The following is a 17,789-nucleotide window of genomic DNA, read 5'->3' on the forward strand; positions in this document are numbered from 1 at the left end:
ATCATGTGCTCATCAAGGTAAGTGTACTCTTAATCCCCTTTATCTATTTCACCCATCCCCTTACCCACCTCCCCTCTGGTAACCACTAATTTGTTCTTTGCATTTAATAATCTAGGTTTTTTGTTTTGTTTTGTCTCTATGTGCAGTTTAAATAGAAAACTTGCCAAGTATACTCACAAGGAATGTTTGATTAATTGATTGATTGATTAATTAATTTTATGTCAGACGAGTAATATGCTGAGGTAGTAACAAGAGAGAGACTCATGTCACACAAGAGCATGACGACCCAATCAAAGTTCCAAAATAATGCTTATTTTAAAGTATGAGGGCAAACATTAAAATAAATTAGATTGTGTGCTTTAGTTCTATGTTTCAGGTGGTGATTAAAGAAAGCACAGAATCAATTTTGCATGACACATCTATTAGCTGGCAGACACATGCTCCATGCTAGGGGCTCTCTGCAGAGTATAGGAAAAAAGAATTCTCTAGAAAAGTTTGTCAAGCCTGAGATGCTGCTTATTTTTATTTAGATCTAACTAACTCTTCTTCCCTTCCACAGAAGAGCACTGATTGCTTGTGCTTTCATCTTCCCTAGCAAAAGATGGTAAAATATCAACGGAAGAAAACTATCAAGATTTATTTTTGCCTTTACCACAAACAAGTATGTAATGCAAACTGCCATGATGGAACTGTACAGATATGGCTATGCTATCAAAATGTCAGGGATGCTTTCTTTCCGGAAGGTGGGGGAAAACAACTAGATTTGGAAATCTGGTATACAAATGTATATGAATATACAAATGCCATTTATAGATCCAGATATGTCCATCCACCCATAAGTATATATAGTTGGCACCAAGTCACTAAGCATAAAGATGTTGTGGGTGTTTACAACTTTTTTAAAAAAGGCATTATTTGCATTAAAAATGTTTTCTAATTTCCACAATAGTCTATGTGAGGAGTTGGGAAATTTGGGTGAAAAGATAAGAGTGGGGGAAGAAAAGTACTAGAAACAAATTGGACACAAATGCATATAAATACCACAGTCTTTTGTGTTTTCAGCCTTTTACATACACAGAAGACGACGTACCTTGTGTTTCCGGTTCTGACTTTGCCCAGCAACTGGTATGAGTTTGGTCAAGTCACTTTCCTTCCTTAAGCCTTTGTTTCTTCATCACCAAAATAAAACGAGAGAGAGAGAGAGAGAGAGAGAGATGTTGGCATTAGTACATCACGTAGCTCCCCTAAGCAGTACAGAATGTCCCCTCCAGCCTAGCATTCTATGATTGTTACTATGAATACATTAATCGTGTTATTTTGCACAGATTAATTATATGGGTTACTGCTAATTTTTTTCTTTTGTCGTTTTGTTTGTTTGAAGGATGCTGGTAGGTGGTTTTGCTAAATGGGGCTTTCTTTACCTGCTTGAAATTTCTTGTGTGGTATCTACCAACATGACTGTTACCAGTTATCTGTCAGTTGCGTCTGCAAGCCTCTGATGCTGGTTGAAGCTTGACTTAGGCCAAAACCCTTCTCAAGTGGGTTTACTGTGGATGGTACTGTTCATAAAAGGGGTGGTTGATGACTTGTCTCAGGGAGACCATACTGAAGAATACAGTCACTTCAGAGCTTTGGCCAGAGAGACAGGGGACTGGATGAGGAAATGGCAGTGTGCAGTATGGTTTTCAAGAGAGAAAAAGTACTTGCCATAAGTGATCAGTGGTTTGTGAAAATAAAATTATGCTGAAGTCCTGTAAATCTTGTGAATACTAAAGACTTCATCATCAGCCACAGAACAACTCTTGAGAAAGGAAACACACTGCCTGAAAATTTCCTGCTGCCTTGAATAAGGGCTTGGAGGGTAAGAAGGAAAAATGGACATCAACCGAAAGGAATAACACAAAGAATGCTCATGTGTCAGTCACTGCTGAAATAGACAGTTAAAACTTCCATGACAGAAGGAAAACCCTCGCAGAGGTGCCCCATACAGCGGTCGAGAATCCCAGGCTAAGGCTCAGCCACAGTTCTAAAACCTTAGAATAAAATCAACAATCCCTCTAATTGTTTATCACAATGCTTTCTTTAGACATTTTACTTGAGGAGTTGGGGTGGAGCGAAGAATAAGAAAATCCTTTCTGAGCTTGCCTTACATCTAGTTTGAAAGTAGAATTTCTTTACTGGAACTGCTGATCTGTAAGGCCACCAGTTTATGTGGGTTTCAAAGGGCTCTTAGAGTTCAAGTATGGATGTGTTCTGTTTGTGTGCCAGTACTGTGCACATACACACACACACCCGCCCCGTTTATATCTCCAAGCCAGTGTTTCTCAATCTCTGAACTACTGATATTTGGGGTCAGTTAAGTCTTTTTTTTTTTTTTTAGTGTTTATTTTTGAGAGACATAGAGAGAGAGGGGAGGAGGAGGAGCAGAAAGAGAGGGAGACAGAAGCTCTGTGCTGACAACAGGCAGCCCAACGGAGGGCTGGAAATCAGGAACTTCGAGATCATGACATGAGCCAAAGTTGGAAGCTTAACCAATTGAGGCACCCGTGTGCCCCTGGTCAGTTAATTGTTTATTCTGGGGCTGTCCTGTGTATTGTAGGCTGTTTGTGAGCATGCCTCGGTTCACCTACCAGCAGCCAGTGCTATCTCCCCCTTCTCTTTACCTGCACCCCCATCTCCCCTGACATCCAAAAATATTTCTGAACGTTGCCAAATGTCTCCTGGGGGACAAAAATCTCCCTTGGTTGAAAACTTCGGGCTGAGATAAGGATCTTTAGAGAGAGCAAAGGAAGACAGAGAGTGAGTAACATGAGGCTTTTCTCTAGGATTCAGATACTTATTCTCAGGGTTACTCTATTTATGGAAATTATTCGAAGATGCTTATAAGTGTTTTTAGGAAGCTGCTGTCATTCCAAACAAGCCAAATATTGCAAATATTATTTTAAACTGTAACTCATAACCGCTTTCTACAGCATGTCTTCATGGATTCAAGCATTTGCCTTAAAGAATGCTGTTGATTATTTGTTGTTTTCACAACTTGTGTCACCGCTGGCCTTCCCCTTGTAATAGCATCAAGTAGTGTTCTGGTTTTTCCCCCAAACTTTGCAAACCACTGATACATTGCTGAAGATACATTTTAGCAGACTAACTTTTTTTTTTTTTTTAACTGCACTTCTCAAAGAACCCACTTCGTCTACTTGCTAGGAGAGAAATTATTTTTAATCTGAATGTAATTGAGGCATAGTTACCTAGATCCACTTTGACATTTTGCCACACAGTCTTAAAATATTTTGCAAGTAGCAAAATTATACTTTGATACAACACTGACCTTACCAAGTAACCTTATGACCGAACCTAATATCTTAAGTAAAGGTGACCAGAATTAATATACCTTAATCTGAAGCTTAAGGAATACGCCCTTATTCAGTGTTTATATCTTATCTTGACTTGTATTTTACTTCCAAAGGAGAGGAAAACAGTACAAAGGATGAGGGGTTTTGTGTGTGTGTTTGTTTCCTGGTGGTAGCACTCCAGGACTTTCCTTCCAGAATTTATTTCAACATCATTTATTGAACACTGACTGTGAGCAAGGATTTATGCCAGTTTTTAGCAGATTTTGTTTTTGCAGTAAAATCAGATGCATTTCTTTTAAAATTGTGCTGTGATGAATCTTTTCTCTATTATTTTGATATTAGTGAAGATTAACTACCACAAAAGTAATGTTTTCTCCATCTATAAATGCAGGACTAAAAAAGACTAGAAGAGAGGGAATCTACAAAAGGGAGACTGGGTTTTTAAAAAGCCAGATATATAATATTATAAGATTAAAATAGGTGGTGAGAATTCTGTTTCTTATCACTTCGCTATTTGGCATTAAGTGGACAAAAAAGCAGACACTCTCAGGCTAACTTTTTATTTTCTTCTGGATAGATGGCAGGCCCAGAATATCACAGGTTAAACTCTTGAAATGCCTATAATTTCAGATGAGTGAGTTCTGGTAAAAATATACACTTTCTGGCCTATAAATTGTCCATCATGTTTTTCCATATTTGCTACTGTTTTATTATAATATGTTAAATACCAGTAAATAGGAACAGTGTGAATATTACTATTGCATTTAAGGATTTTAACTTTAATTCTTACTTGCTTTTAGATTCTGCATCTTTTATGTTAGGTGCCTGGTCTCCAATTTTGTGTTGATTTACTTGGCTGTGTGGGAGTTATGTAAAATTATCCAACTGATATAAGCCAGGTGTTCACAGCTCTTTATGCATCAGGGACTACACTGGAAGCTTTCCAAGAGTAGGTGTCTGTGACCTATATAGCAAGTATGACAAAGATGGCACATGGGCCTATTTGCAGTGTCCCTTAGGCAAGCCGTCCCCTCAAGCTCACTGACCTCCTCCAAGGTCTCCTGCCTCCCGAATCCCAGACCCACTCCCCAATCATTTGGGAGAAATGTCTTTGGCAACAGTCAGCTCTATGGTGCCTTCCTGACCAACATGGAGAGTTTGCAGCAGCACAGCGGCCCCCGCCCTCTCCCATGGCTGAGTGTCATCTTCACACCTCTACATCCTACACCCCTAGCTGGTCTGAATGGTACAAAGCAACTAGAGCCTCAGAAAGTTACTTTTCAGAGGTTCTAACCCCAGCTGCAGATAGCACAGGAAACAATACATTCGCTATCTTTAACAAAAACGATTATTTTAACATTTATTCATTTTTGAGAGACAGAGACTGAGTGGGGGAGGGGAAGAGAGAGAGAGGGAGACAGAATCCGAAGCAGGCTCCAGGCTCTGAGCTGTCAGCATGGAACCCAACGCAGGTCTCGAACCCACGAGCTGGGAGATCATGACCTGAGCGGAAGTCAGAAGGTTAACTGACTGAGCTGCTCAGGCACCCCAAAAGCTGTTCTTTTAAAAACACTTTCTCTTGTTCTTCTGCTCATTCTTTTCTTTTTATGTTGTTTCGAATTCTTGTTTCTTGGTTATTCTTTTCACAGAGGGAGAAGAGAGAGGTTAAAAAGCAACCAGAAGATACTGGAGAAGGGAAAGAGACTTGCTAGTGGAGGGCTCACGGGGAGGGTTATCAGCACTCATTTTAGAGCAAGACTGGGGCCGCTGGAATAGAAATTACTTGCTTACTGTAGGATTGTATGGCAGCAGTCATGGACCCAAGTGGTAGGGACCGTAGCAACGTGTCCCTAGCTCTGCAACGCAGCCAGCATTCCTGCCCTCCCGCCACAAACACACAAATAAAACCCTGGGCAATTCAAGGGTGCAAGTAGGACTTAGGTAGTGTATTAGTCAAGGTTCTCCAGGGAAATAGAATCCATAGGAGAGACAGAAGGAAGGACAGAAGGTAGGGGACAGAGGGAGGAAGGGAGGAGAAAAAAACCAAAGATACAGAGAGAAAGGGAGACAGACAAGAGAGAAAAGAGATGTACTTATTTTAAGGAATTTGCTCACATAATTGTGAGGCAATTTGTAGGGCAGACTGGCAGGCTAGAAATTTGGGCACAAGTTGATGTTGCAGTCTTGAGTCTGAATTCTGCAGGGCAGAGGGCTGGAAACTCGGGCAGTGTCTCTATATTGTAGTCTTGAGAAGTATTCCTTCTTGGGAAATCTGTCTTTGCTCTTAAAGTCTTCAAATGTTTCCATGAGGCCACCCACATTATGGAGGATAACTGCTTTACCCAAACTCTGATTTAAAAGTTAATCACATTAAAAGCAAAACAAAACAAACAAAAACAAAAAAAAACAAAAAACAAAACCTGTACATAAACATCCAGATTAGTGTTTGACCAGAAGACTGGTCACCACAGCCTAGGCAAACTGACACATAAAGTTAACCACCACAAGCAGTGTGGAATCCAGAGAGTGCCCCCAAATCATCAAAAATCCACCCCTCCCCAGCTTCCTTGGTGAAGGCCTCCACTGACCCATCTTCCAGTCATGCCCCATGAACAAACACTGTGGCTAAGGGAATGCAGGTCCCTGGCTAGGGCTGAGAATGGGGGGAGAGGCTGCTGTGTTACAGAAGGGATGTTGAGAGGGCATCAGGAGCTGTTCAATTAGAGGGATCCCACCCGCCAGAAGTAAGGGACAGGGGAGTGTCATTTTGGGAAGGAAAAGAAAACATTTTGTGCATATCTAGACCTTGAGTACTTAAAAGGTGGGAAACAGAAGGGAGAGAGGAGAGACCCTTTGGGAGAAAAGAAGGGCTCTTGCTGGAATGTCCTATATGCTCCTGCAGCTGGAGGTGGGCAGTTTTTCCAGTGGTCACATCAGATATCAAATGCAACTGATGGGCATGTATCACATTAGCTTGAGTTAAACTACCTTTGAATCTCATGAAACTTTTCTTTGAGGAAAATTTACTTTTTCTCATTGATTTGAAGTCAGTAATTTCTGTTCCTCTGAACACAGAATTGCTTTTAATTATAAATGCATGACATTTAAAATTATTTAAATACAAATATTTTTACACCAACGGGTGTGGAATGTGGGGTGTGGGATGTGGGGATGGAAGCAATGAATTCTTTCCTGTGCAGAAACCCTGCTAGAAAAATATTTTCCCTTAGTCATCGTTACAAAAATCATCCCTCTCAGGGATGCTTGTTATTTAAAATTAAATGGAATTGGCATTTGGAGATTTTTTTGAATAATTTAGCTGGATTTATTTCAATGATTACATAATGGCTACGAATGGGTCAAGGCCCCAGTCATATCAGGGAATGAAGAAATGTATTTGTTTATATGGCCATTGTTCATCTGCCTCACCTACTCTCATCTCCTGCTTCCATCCCCAAGGCTGCTACCCCCACTTGTCTCACACACTCCATAAGGATAGAGACTACCTTTGATTTATCTTACTCTCTGGTGTGGTCTCTGACATATAGCACAGTGCACCCGTGTGTGTTGAGCTGAACTGAACATTGATATCTGGGGATCCTGGCCATTTAGGAAGATAGAGAATGCTATGATAGTTCTGTAACTTCTCAGCAAACAAAGTTCCTTTAGAACAAAGTCAACAATGTTATAACAACAGCCTTACAGATTTCTAAATGCACAGCTGTCATTACTGGCAGCTGCTTACGCCAAAAATCTTACGTGCGCTAATGTCTGCCAAATATTGGAAACCAACTCTAGGCAAAGTCTGAAGTATGTTTCCTATATCCCCACTATTCACCTTAAAAAAAAAATCTATTTATTTCGAGAGAGAGAGAGAAAGCAGGGGAGGGGCAGAGAGAAAAGGAGAGAGGGGATCCCAAGGAGGGATGCGGGACTCGAACTCACAAGCCATGAGATCATGACCTGAGACAAAATCAAGAGTTGGACCCTTAACCGACTGAGCCGCCCAGCTCCCCCCACCCACTATTCACCTCTTTTAAATTTCCCTTTTTTAATATTTCTCTTTTTCATGTTCAGATCTCCCCTACCCTTTCCATTCCTTCCTTTTATCAAAATAGGAAAGAACCTCATTTTAATCATTTTTACTTGTAAGTTAGTCAACTGATTATAATTTGGAATTAATGAATTTCATTTGACTTTTCTTGATTATAAAATGAAAAAATGTGTTACACTCTAAAAGGAAAGCCAGGTATGAATAAGCAGATGGGGATGGTCCTTCTGCTCATCTGTGGGTGCCTCCTTTCTTCCATTTCTGCTTTCCTTCTTGGGGAGTACGTGGGAAAGAGGCATAGACAGGGCCACCCTAAAGAGCACCCCTTACAGTACAATGACTTTAAGCCATTGAGGGTGACTAGAAGCCGTCCAATAAAAAAGATGGTCATGCACTTTTTCATATACCAAACATCTATTTCCAGGACCTGAATAGAGCTATGGATCTTGGAGATCCATTTCTCTATGGATCATAAGTCCACTTTGCCCTACCCCAACCACTTTAGGCAAATAATTTCCTTTCTTTCTTTTGAACACAGGCCAGTCCCCTCCCCCAACTTTAACTCAACTCTTGTCATCCACGGGCTTTAACAAAAACTACCACATGCCGGGAGGGCCTGGGTGGCTCAGTTGGTTAAGCATCTGATTTCATGGCTTGTGAGTTTGAGCCCTGCGTCAGGCTCTGTGCTGACAGCTCCAAGCCTGGAACCTACTTGAGATTCTGTGTCTCTCTCTCTCCCTCTCTCTCTCTCTGCCCCTCCCTGGCTCATGCTCTCTCTCTCCCTCTCTCTCTCAAAAATGAATAAACATTAAAAAAAATTTTTTTTTTAATTACCATGTGCCAACTCTGTGCATTGCTAGGAGTCTGCAAATATTGCTAATCTGAAAACAGTCCTGGAAGACTGTATTAACCACCACAAGCAGTGCGGAATCCAGAGAGTAACCCCAAATCATCAGAAATCTAAAATCGCCCCTCTCCAGCTTCCTTGGTGAAGGCTTTAATTGACCCATCTTCTTCTAGTCCATGCCCCAGTGAACAAACTGTGGCTAAGGGAATGCAATTCCCTGGCTGGGGCCGAGAATGGGGGCAGAGGTTGTTGTGTTACAGAAGAGATGTGGAGAAGGCATCAACACCCCAGCAAGACAGGCTAACATTGTTTCCATTTCACCTGTGTGATTCAGGGAGGCTAGGGACATCCTCAAGCTCATAACATTAAGTGACCAAGTCAGGAAGCTTGGGTGTCTTCAGCAATAAAGCCCATGTCTACTCCCAGATGGATTTTTAATGTTGTCTGGCAGTCTGGCATTTATTTGTTTAAAAATTGACAATTTAATTGTGCTGCTTCCCTAACCTGAAATCTTGGATTATATCCTCATGCCCCCTATATTATTTCTGCCTCCACCTAAATGTCTCTTGGGAACTTCACATTCCACGTGATCAAAACTGAATGCAACACTGTTCCTATGTTCCTAGCCTTTAATTCAATCAAGTCAGCTACTTACACTAGAAACCTGGGACTCCTGATTTTCCCCTTTCTGTCATTCTCTTTTTAAAAAATTAGCCACTAAGTCCTATAGATTCTTTCTCCCACATATACATACAAATACACATGTGGTGCTATAAAACCCTCCTTGACTTCTCTGGAAAACTCGGTCCCTCTGCACCTTCCACCACTGTTGATACATGCCGTGATTATAAGAACATACACCACTGTTCTTGGAGTGTCTGTTGATAGAGTGCATCTTGCCCCCACCGGAGACAGAACTCTATATAGGGGCAAAGGTCTTATATTGTCTGTGCTTGGAACTCAAGGCATCTTGCATTGTTTCTAGCACATGGTAGATCCTCCATCAATACCGCTGGGCTGGTTTTAATTGGAGTGCATCAGAGGAAGAACGGTCTCATAGTGCTTATATCTGAGATTTAGATACCTCCTTATGATTAAGCTGAGGCCTGAGCAAAATAGGTGATTTTCAAAGTTTGTCTTTTATGTGTGTGACCTCTTCTGTTTTAGTCCCTTTTTCATATCAGTAACAGCCCCTCTCCTTTTAGATCCCCAGTGACCATCTACATTTCCTCTGTCCCTTTCCCCAAATCAGGAAGGATCTAGAAACATCACTTGTATCACAACTGAAACTCTCAGCTCTACTGCACACTAGCTGGGATTGTGGGCAAGTTCTTAACCTGTCTGAAATTGTTTCTTCATTTATAATACAGATATGAAAATACCTGCCTCCTAGAGTTGCCATGGAGATTCAGTTTAAAAAAACAAACAAACAACTCTACATAAAGCATTAACACTATCCTAAGCACATAATAATGGCCCGATTAAGGGGCACCTGGGTGGCTCTGCCGGTTGTGCATCCAACTTCAGCTCAGGTCATGATCTCACAGTTCTTGGGGTCGAGCCCCATGTCAGGCTCTGTGCTGACAGCTCAGAGCCCGGAGCCTGCTTCGGATTCTGTCTCCCTCTTTTTCTGCCCCTCCCCCACTCACACTCTCTCTCTCTCTCTCTCTCTCTCTCTCTCTCTCTCTCAAAAATAAATAAACATTACAAAAAATGGCCCAATTAATGTTAAAAGAAGACTGCCTTATTAATACCAATATGCTAATTCTTTCCAATGTATTTACTTTAAAAATTGCTATTTAATTATGGAATGCATGATCTCTTATTAAAGAAACCTATTTGTTCAACTAGTATCTATTGAAGCTTCCCTGGTGTCTTGCTTCACACCTGAGAACACAGGAAAAAGACTGGATCCTAGCACTGGGGAGTGGAATTTCCCACCTTTGTGATATAGTGAGGTGTGCTGAGGGCAAGTTTCCCAAAGAAGGGTTCCAAGAGGGCTGAAATCAGTCAGAGGAGGGCAGTCCTGTTAGAGGAAACATGAACAAAGGGGACAGAAGTCAGACAGGGTTTGACAGGAGAGGACGAATGACAAGTCATTTGGTTCAGCTGTAGCTTGGGTGCATGTAGGCTGGGGCAGGGGAGTCAGAAAGATGAGGCTAGAAAAGGTAAGCGGGTGGCCAAATCCTCAGGGGCAATAGCAAGTAGGTGGGAAAGATGTGGGCTGGGGTTCTTCTAGCCTGGGGGAAATCACGGCTATGTTTGCATACTGGAATAACTGGGAGCTTTTAAAAATACCAAAGCCTAGGCCCCTAAACAATTACATATAAACCACTATGGGTGGAACTGAAGCTTCATTTTTTTTTTTAAAGTTCCCCAAATGATTCTAATATGTAGCTGAATTTGAGAGCTGCTATATAATCTAGTCCTCAAAATCATATCAATCCAAATTCAGCTATGAAGGTAACGATGTGATAATCATTGACCTTCAGAATGGGGGAAGTGGGAGCTGTGTTTTTCAAATTAATTAATTTCTTATTGTGGAAAAATATACATAGCATGAAATTGATCATTTTCACCATTTTCAAGTATGTAGTTCAGTGGCATTAAGTACACTCACATTGTTGTCCAACCATCACTTTTCATTATTTTTCATTATTCCAAAATGAAACTCTGTGCCCACTAAACACTAATTCCCCATTCCTCCCTCCCTCAGCCATTCTACTTTCTGTCTCTAAATTTGACTACTCTAGGTACCTCATGTAAGTGGCACCATATAGTACATGTCCTTCTGTGACTAGCTTATTTCATTTAGCATAATATCCTCAAGATGTACCCATGTGGTAGCTTGTGTCATAATTTCCTTTCTTTTTAAGGTTGAATAATATTCCACTGCATGTACATACCACATCTGATCCATTCATCCACCAGCAGAAACTTACACCCATATAAGGGTGTATAAATGGGTGTACTAATATTGATTTGAGTCCCTGTTTTCAATTCCAGAAGTGGAATTCCTAGGTTATATGGTAATTCTATTTTAATTTTTTTGAGGAACTTTAATACTGTTTTCTACAGCAGCTGCACTATTTTCCATTCCCGCCAGCAGTGCACAAGTTTTTTGTTTTGTTTTAATGTCTATTTAATTTTGAGACAGAGAGCAAATGTGAGCAGGGGAGGAGCAGAGAGAGGGAAACAGAGAATATGAAGCAGACTCTACACTGTCAGCACAAAGCCCAACATGGGGCTTGAACCCAGGAACTGTGAGATCATGACCTGAGCCGAAGTCAAATGTTCAACTGACTGAGCCACTCAGGCACCGCCCCCCCCCCCAATTATTCCACTTCTTTACTAACACTTGTTATTTTCTGTTTAGTGTGTGTGTGTGTGTGTGTGTGTGTGTGTGTGTGTGTTTGTGTTTGTGTGTGTGTGTTTATAATAGCTATCCCAATGGGTGTGAAACAGTATCTCACTGTGGTTTTGATTTGCATTCTCTAATGATCAGTGATGATGAACATTTGTTATGTACTTATTAGCCACCTGTATTTCTTCTCTGGAAAAATGTCTAAGTAATTTTTCCATTTTTAAAATTGGGTTGTCGGTTTTTTGTATAAGTTCTTGATATATTATGGTTATTAATCCTTTGTCAGATATGTGATTTGCAAATATTTTCTCCCATTTCACTAGTTGTCGTGTGCATTAGTGGTATAGTGGTGAGCATAGCTGACTTCCATTTCATTGTCTTTTCACTCTGTCGATAGTATCCTTTGATGCACAAAAGTATTTAATTTTGATGAAGTTCATTTCATCTATTTTTTTCTTTTGCTGCCTGTACTTTTAATGTAATCACCCCTGTGTTTTGCAAATGTGTGCACAAAGTACCACAGGTTGGGCTCCCCATAGAGAAGACTGAGATGGAGGCTGGTATATACGGTATTTTAGGCAGTGCTCTTGGTATCACCACCTGTGGAAGGGAAGGGAAAGGAGCATGGGCAGCAGGAGAAATTGGGCTGTGATGAAGGCTCAAGGAAAGACTCAACTGATCATCACAATGAATTCTGAAGCTGAGAAGAACCTTCAGAGATGTCCTTCATTTGGGTGAAAGGGACAGCCTTTATATTTGACCCGTCATTGGATAGGGGTACTACCAGAAGGGGCTATGACCAAGAATAAAGCAGCTCTTTTCAGGCCAGGCAATGCCAAAGAAGGCTGACAGCTGAAAACTGTTGGCCACGTGCTCTCCCTGCATCTGGTCTTCATTATTGGAAGGAAATCTGGGTGACATAACATAACATCCACTACATTCCCAAAGAAGTCTCCTCTTGCTTGCTTTAGTCTCCTGGTGCTTGTTCTGGTCCCCTCCTGGTGAAGGGGAGCTGGGTGACATATCACCATCCACTACAGTCCCAAAGAGGTCTCCTCTTGCTTGCTTTGATGCTCCTGGTCCACTGGAACTTTACTATAATTTAGGGAAGTATCTAAGGTCATCAGGAATCCCCAGCCTATTGCTGGCCCACTCTCTCCCTTCTCTTCTTCACTCTTCATTTTTCAATCCCTGGTCTCTCTCTTCCCCACCTACAACACAGTAACATTACTGTTGCCCTCCTGTTGGTCATGGCTCAGCATTCTTCCACCTCAAGCCTTTTATTGCTCAAGACATGATGAGCAGGAATGGGAGCAGAATGTGGCTGCTTAAATCCTGGAGTATGGGTGGACGGCATGAGAGAACAGCAGAGAAATGTTGGGATAAAGTACTTATGCACAGAGTATCCCATACCAGGAGCTGAGGTACTGAGGGAGAGGATATTGAATCAAATAAGTACATGATGAGAACATTAAGAAGAAAAACGATGACAGTTAAATAGTACTTGACGTTAGGGACATAATAAACATTCACCTTAGTTTTAGATGTTGAAAAAATGGCAAAATGAGAAAAAAAATGCAAAGTTAATATTTATGTCTAATCGCTATCCAGCACAATAATTCAGTATATAATAAAATGTGTTCAAACTTAAATGTGTTAATACTTTATTTCTAGTTGTATTTGATTAGAACTGTAAACTCTTACATACAAATATGGGGCTTCATAAATTGTGGTTCACATAGCATGGAGATCTGCTCACAAACCCAAAACACCAGAGGGAATGTTCACTACAGTGCATCCTCTTTTAGATTGAAGAAAAGGGTACTTTTGGATCCTTCCCATGGCCCCTTGGCTCTCACAGATACAGAACCTATTGTACTGAGTTCCTAATCCTAAACTCTAAGATTTGCTTCTCATACAAATTTCCCCTTGGTCATCTTATCTGTGTAGTGTAACTATGTTTTGTGACTTTTCCCTAAAAATAAGTTTTAGAATATTTGAATAATTGGATTTATGAACATTTCAATTCCTAGCCCTTAGGTAACCTACTCCTCTTTGGTTTTAATGAAAGTCCACTACCCAAGGCCTTTATGTCATCTAAAGTCAGACTTCATTTGGAAGTTCAGTAATCTTTTTTTCTAAGAAGTATTCTTGAAAAAGTATTATCTATTTGGAAATGGTTTAGGGCAATCTAGATGGAGAAAAAAAATGTAGATTTTATATTCTTCTCTTCCTTTCCTAGTTGTATGGCTCCAAGATACCAGAATTTCCCCCCACTCTCACCCTACTGCATCCCACCCCCACTCTCGCCCCAAACTAAATTATCCCTATAAGAGAGGTAAGTAATATATATACTGATTGAAAACATTTCACCTGCACAGAATTTCCACTTGACCTCTGTTTCATTTTTGAGTGTCATTTCCAATACTTTCTCTGACCCTATTTCTACTGCAGTCTATATCTTCAGACTAAGAAAAAATAACATTTCTCTGAGGAAATTTACTCTGAATAGACCTCCAAATGCAAATTCTCTGGAAAATAACAAGATTATGCACTCTTTAAAAACAAGTTTTGATATTTCCTTCATACTAGAGCCTCATTTCTCTTAGGACAGCCATGGGGGAATTGAAGGATTTCTTCACTTGCATTAGTTTTCTGTATCCTCATCACCATGATTATCGCTATTAAGTGTTTAGCCTACATTTTTATGATTCAATCTTGGAAATGGTTTTTAGAGTTTTGTGATCATTTCCTCGTTTCCATTTTTCAGGCTTTTACAATGACATTAGCTATTGTCCTTTTTTTAAACTGCCCGAAAATCAGGATTTAAATTTTAGTATCAAGTAGCTAAATGGAAAATCCCTCTCCTGGGATTCTTAGGAAGGTCACACGAGAAGCCTCCAAGGATGCGCTATCTCATCATAGGTTACAAGCTCAAGATCATAGAACTAGGTCAGAAGCCCAAGATCTGAGCAGGTTCTCCACTCTGCTAACAACTTTATCAGCATAACTCATCAAGGCTTAAGCACTATCATCCTGCCTTTCCGTGGCTTTGCCCCACTGTTGGCTTAGTGTGGCCAAACTACAAATCTCTTTTTAGTCTTCTCTCCTTTTGTCTATCAGTTCTTCACCTTTTCCCAAGTGTTCCAGGCAGTTCCTTTTTCCTTATCATCAGTTTCTAGCAAGTAGTTCTTAGACTCTCCAGGCCAGGATGGAGCACTACAAGTATATCTCTTAGGGATCATTAGCACTTCGTGAGAAACACCCAAACTTCCCCCATTGAGACCCTTCAAAGGTAGAGTACTGCTGTGAGATTTTATGTATCTTAATTCCTTCTCCCACCATCATTCCTTTTGTCCCTTCCACCAAGCAGAAGTTATTAGATAGGAATAAATGATGTCATCTTCAACAAAGGAGATAATTCCCATTACTAACTTCTTTTTTTTTTTAAGTTTATTTATTACTTTGAGAGAGAGAGAGAGAGAGAGAGAGAGAGAGAGAGAGAGAGAGAGAGGGCAAGAGAGAAAGTGAGCATGAACAGGGAGGAGCTGAGAGAGAAGGAGAGAGAGAATCCCAAGCAGGCTCTGTACTGTCAGGCAGAGTCCAATGTGGGTCTCAATCCCATGAAGCAGGAGATCATGACCTGAGCTGAAATCAAGAGTCAGAAGCCTAACCGACTAAGCCACCCAACCCCCCCCCCCGCTTCCCAATTATTAACTTCTAACTTAATCTATGACTGGGTTATAGTGTTATCTGAAAATAGAAGATTCTTTATTCTTTTAAAGTTCTTATTATCCCCACAATGTCTAAAATGTTGGGAGTTGGTAGAATGAAAGTTAGCAAAGAATAATCTCTCTTCTATCAGATGTAGCAAAGCTGATTCTCAATTCAAAGAGCAGGACTGGTTTTGCTATTAAGACTAATAGTAACCCATTTGTTGCTTGGCTTTTAAAGTACAAGAGGTGGACTTAAAAAAACTTTTTTTCAATGGTTTCCTTTTCAGATGGTAATTGTCATACACAAATAATGCATGGCTGAGCAGAATCAAACCTGGGGTGTGTGCAGGGTCAGTTCCAGAAACAAAAGACAGGTTTCTACAATCTAAGGGAGAGGTTCAGGAGACAGCCAAGGGCAATACTTACTGTTCCCTAGGCATGGCATAGAAGTAAGAGCAAAGTACTAAAAGCTGACAGTGAGAGATGAATAATGGCCACTGGGAAAAAGGGCAAGCTATTAGGCAATAGGCAGTTGGAAAACAGAGATTAAAAGTTAGAAAATAGAACCAAAGCCATTCAATTAATTCTGTCATTCTGTATCTTCCCTGGTTGGGACTGCTTTTGCCTGGGTGGCCAGTCCTGCATTGGCTCTTGGGCCTCAGCTTCTTAAAGGTACTACCTGGCACCTGGCATCACTATCATCATCAAATCAGTGCTTATTTTCCCAGGATGCAGAGCAAGTGTTGATTTGCCAGATCCCCTGAGAACTAAACTCTTAGTCGGATATGATAGCATCTTTTCTTCTCAGAAGATTTTTGAGAAGGTTTTCTGAAGTTGACACCTTTACTGACTTCCTGCAGCTTATTTTATAAACATCTGTGGCATATATGCTATTAAAATTTGTGCACAAAGGTACTGTATCCTTACAAGCATCAGAAGAGTATGGAAAGAAGCTATTGTAGCTACTTACCACAACCAGTTGTTTGCTCTCAGGTGGTGGGAGATAAAAAAGAATGCTTGGAAGACACGAAAAGAGAGACACAGAAAATTTCCTTTTGCAATACTCAGCCTTTTCCAGAGAAAATATGTAACCTGTAGTGGGCATTGTTTCCACATCTTATTACAATATTGAAAAGGACAAGAAGTCCCAAAAGAACTTGTAGATCTCATTAGTGTTAGCAATTCAGTCGTGCCCATCAATGGAATTTAAAGAGAGCTATACTGGGAACTTCATGAACCCGATAAAGGTCATCTACAAAAAACTCCGATACATACATGATGGTGAAAGACTGGATACTTTCGCCCTCGGATTAGGACAAAGAAAAGGATATCCACTCTTGCTACTTCTGTTCAACACTGTGCTAGAGAACCTAGACAAGGCAATTAGGCAGGGGAAAAAAAAACCACAGAAGTCATAATATTGGAAAGAAAAAAGTAAAACTACCTCTATTTGTAGATGACATGATCACGTATATAGAAAATCCTAAGGACTCTATTAAAAACAATATTAGAACTAATAAACAATATTAAAAGTTGCAGGATACAAGATCAATATACAAATCTCAATATATTTCAGTATACTAGCAATTAACAATGTGAAACTAAGAAAACAATTTCACTTAAAGTAGCATCTAAAAGAATAAAATAGGAATAAGTTTAACAAAATAAGTGTAACATTTGTACACTGAAAACTCTAAAACAATACTGAAAGAAATAAAGGCCTAACTAAATGGGAAGACACTTCAGGTTCATACATTGGAAGACTTAATATTGTTAAAATGGTGATACTCTGCAAATTGGTCTGCATATTCAATATAATACATATTAGAATTCTGGCTGGCTCTTTTTGCAGAAATTGCCTGACACTTCCCTATTTCAAAATTTACTACAAAGCTTCAGCAAACGAGACAATGTAGTAGTGGCATACAGGTAAACATATAGATCAATGAAGTAGAATTGAAAGTCCAGAAATAAACCCTCATATATATGACCATTGATTTTCTACAAGGAAGCCAGCCAGACAATTCAAGGGGACAACTAGGTATCTACATGCAAAAGAATGAAGTTGGATGTTGACCTTTCACCGTTTAGAATGATACCTCAAAATAAATCAATAGAATTACAAAAGTCTTAGAAGAAAACATAGGAATAAATTTTTGTGACCTTGACTTAGGTTTCTCAGATATGACACCAAAAGCACAAGCAACAACAAGAGAAGATAAATTGGACATCATCAAAATTAAAAACTTTTGTGCTGCACTTTAAGAAAATAAAAAGACAACCCACAGAATGGCACAAAATACTTGAAAATCAAACATCTGATAAGGGACTTGTACCAGAATATATAAAGAATTCTTAAAATTCAACAATAAAAAGGGAAATAACCCAATTAAAAATAGGCAGCAGATTTGAATAGATATTCCTTCAAAGTAGATATACAAATGAGCAACAATCACAT

At 40.0% G+C, this 17,789-nt stretch overlaps 1 protein-coding gene and 1 non-coding gene across 2 annotated transcripts in view; both read right to left on the reverse strand.

Moving 5' to 3' along the window:
- The window catches only part of NEMP2 (nuclear envelope integral membrane protein 2), a 267,634-nt gene that overhangs the window by 229,025 nt on the left and 20,820 nt on the right, over window positions 1-17,789 (reverse strand). Inside the window, exons 2-3 of the mRNA XM_053215449.1 lie at window positions 16,607-16,701; window positions 1,091-1,169 (exon numbers count right to left, since the gene is read on the reverse strand). The gene's annotated coding sequence lies outside the window, so the exon portion shown is untranslated. The remainder of the gene's footprint in view (window positions 1-1,090; window positions 1,170-16,606; window positions 16,702-17,789) is intronic.
- On the reverse strand, window positions 220-324 carry LOC113598390 (small nucleolar RNA U13). The gene has a single exon (XR_003419053.1). It is a non-coding gene; the product is annotated as a small nucleolar RNA U13 (small nucleolar RNA).

Source organism: Acinonyx jubatus, chromosome C1 (assembly GCF_027475565.1).
Source record: "Acinonyx jubatus isolate Ajub_Pintada_27869175 chromosome C1, VMU_Ajub_asm_v1.0, whole genome shotgun sequence".
NCBI classification, from domain to species: Eukaryota; Metazoa; Chordata; class Mammalia; order Carnivora; family Felidae; genus Acinonyx; species Acinonyx jubatus.